We start from the raw sequence: 2866 nt of genomic DNA, 5'->3' as shown, positions 1-2866 counted from the left end.
CCTTTAGGGAGTTTTGCTTTCAGGATTCTTTCAGTGAAGGGAGTGGCTCCCATTATCATGTGGTCACTTCTTGTGCGTTTGGCCTCTCGATGTCTTCGGTCGTCGTCCGTGTCATGTTGATGAGCCGGGTTGCGTGAGACGCTGCGATCATACCTTTTGCCGTGTCGTCATTCAGGCATCCTGTCGTGTCCATGGTCACGGGAGATGCTGCAATTGTATCTCTTGGCATCTCGCCGTTCTGGCGATCCGCCGTGCCTGGTTTCATGGCGAGATCTTGATCTGGAGGTTGCGTGACTTCCGTTTTCGGCGTTGTGCTTTTCTTTGGGTGTAACTCAGCCTTTGAGGTCTTGCACCCCGAGGCACAGCTCTTGGATTATCTGGACCGCCTTCTCTCCTAGGCCGTCGGGTGGCCGGGTTTCAGTGGGAGGATGATTGTCCTCTCTTGGTTGTTGCTGGGTTGGGGTTGGTTGGCGATGTGCGCACTTATTATCCTCCCGTGGGTGGGAGGAGTGTTATCTTGGAGTTCGGGAGTTGGGGTGTTGGGTGGAGGATTGCTCCTCGAGGTTCTCCGTCATGCCGCCACGATTTGGCTGTCCCCCGCATCTGTGCAAGAATCTTGAGAACTTTCTTGATCTCTTGGCTCCTGAGAGGTCTGAGTTTGGCCACGGTGGTAGCGTTTAAGGAGGTTGTTCATGATGAGCTTCCTTATGAATTTTCAGTAAGGTCCGAAGGGGATCATGGCGACAGAATTGTCATAGGTGAGGCGGCGGATGGCAGAGGTTTGGAACCTGGTGTTGAAGGAGGTGACCTCGTGGGTTTGGAGGAAGAGCTTGAAGAGTTCAAAAGAAGAAGCAACCACGGTGGGCATGGAGCCGAAATAGAGGGAGAAGATGGGGCCATGGCGCTTGGAGAGACGGATGAGGGAGTGGTGAATGAGAGGGTCCAAGAGGTGGAGGTGTCCCACTAAAGGGAGGCGAGACTTTGGGCTCAGAGGACTTGGAATTTCACCGTTGGAGTAGGGCGAAGGTGCATAAAGAGTGTTATTACTAAGAAGGTGATTGCAAGTCGAAGAAACATCGTTCCTTTGGGATTTCGCCATTGGAGTAGGGCGAAGGTGTGTTATCACTGCAAGAGTGATGCAAGTTAAGAAAACATTATTCCTTTGGGATTTCGCCGTTGGAGTAGGGCGAATGTGTGTTATCACTGCAAAGGTGATGCAAGTTAAGGAAACATTATTCCTTTTTGCTCTCAATTACACGCAAGAAATCTGAGTTTGATGATTGCTCTTTTGGGTTATCCGCCATGCCACCACAACGCTACAAAGTCCCCACAGACGGCGCCAATGTACAAGATGTCTCTGGTACGGGTTGAGAGATGGATCGAGAACTTACGGGTTGAGGCAGATGCCGGATCACTTGACTGGAGCAATGGGGGGAGGTACCTGCAAAGACACTCCGACACTCAAGTCAGAATGGATCTAAGAGGTATAAGGTGTGAGGAATGAATGAATACCTAGAGGGACCTGGGTTCTCTATTTATAGATGATGATGAATATCTTATCTTATCTTATTTGGCTAAGATAAGGGAGACGTTTGAATTATCTTATCTTATCTTATTTGGCTAAGATAAGGGAGACGTTTGAATTTGAAAGTTGGTTAGGAGCTCTAGTGGGCTGGTTCCGGACCTTCTGGAAGGGCGAAGCAGGTCAGACCCTGGTAACCGGGTTCGGGGACCGTTCCGGGTGTAGGATCCGTGGGCTGGATCCGTACAGTAACTAAAGAAAATCAGCCAAAAACAGCCATAACTTGCCTTACTTAGCATTCATTAATTGTTGCGACAATTAATTAATGCTAAATAAGGCAAATTCTGACTGTTTTTTTTTGTCTACCTAGCATTACCCATTACTAAAATAGTATTCCAAAGTGGTAAAAGTCTAAGGGGCCAGCAACTTTGTTAAATTATGGCCAACATGTAACCAGCAATGAAAAGTAAGCCATTGGATGAAATCTCACACCAATCTCACACCATTAAAATCATCATTGATGACTATTTGATGGCTACAAATCACAAATTATTTGCTAAATTTGTGCATTTTATTCGAATTTTTTGTATATGGCACCATTTGAATATTTATTTAAAAAGTGTATATAAAAAATTGGACCAAAATTCTATCTTTAGATTTTTTTTTAATTTTCAAACAAATTTGTTATTCACAATAAAACGTTATAATATAAAATCCACTTAATAAAAATTTTTAAATTTCAAGGATAAAAATATTTTATTTTTTAATAACGTGTGTAAAAATTTGCATAAAAATATTATATTTAAAATATTTTATATTTAGTATTTAGTTATTTCGTCATGTTTTCAACTTTTTTTAAAGATTTATTATCATTTGAATTTTTTAAAGTTATTTTTGTCAATACTACAATCTTTTGAATACCATGCATTTTGGTAGTGTACTCTAATTTAAATAATACTTGCTGATTCAACATATACATTCTCTGTTTCTCTTGATCAGATGTTATACTGATAAGATTGTGATATTCTTGTTTGATTCTTTTGTTAATTCTTCTATTCTTTGAGGGTTTATTTTGGATTAAAATGATGTTTTAATTTCCACTTGGTATAGATAAAAGATAGTTGGACTTAATTTGAATATCAATGTCAATATAAAAAATTGAACTTAAAATTATAAATGAAATGGAATTGGCACTTAAAATTACTGGATAGAATATATATGGAAAATTTTCCAAACACACGTGATACAAATAAATATTAAAACGGTAATATTAAGTAATTAACATTTTTTGTTTACATTTAAACTAAAATTAGCTAACTAATTTTTTTAACTAAAAATATTGAC

At 40.2% G+C, this 2866-nt stretch overlaps 1 pseudogene; it reads right to left on the bottom strand.

The window, feature by feature from the left end:
• Positions 1-486: 486 nt before the first annotated feature.
• On the bottom strand, positions 487-1077 carry LOC148568997 (2-hydroxyisoflavanone synthase pseudogene; annotated as a pseudogene).
• Positions 1078-2866: the final 1789 nt, after the last annotated feature.

Source organism: Arachis ipaensis, chromosome B4, assembly GCF_059453495.1.
Source record: "Arachis ipaensis isolate K30076 ecotype BB chromosome B4, ASM5945349v1, whole genome shotgun sequence".
Lineage (NCBI taxonomy): Eukaryota > Viridiplantae > Streptophyta > Magnoliopsida > Fabales > Fabaceae > Arachis > Arachis ipaensis.
Note: the sequence above shows the minus strand (reverse complement) of the source record. Positions and strands in the feature narration are given on the sequence as shown.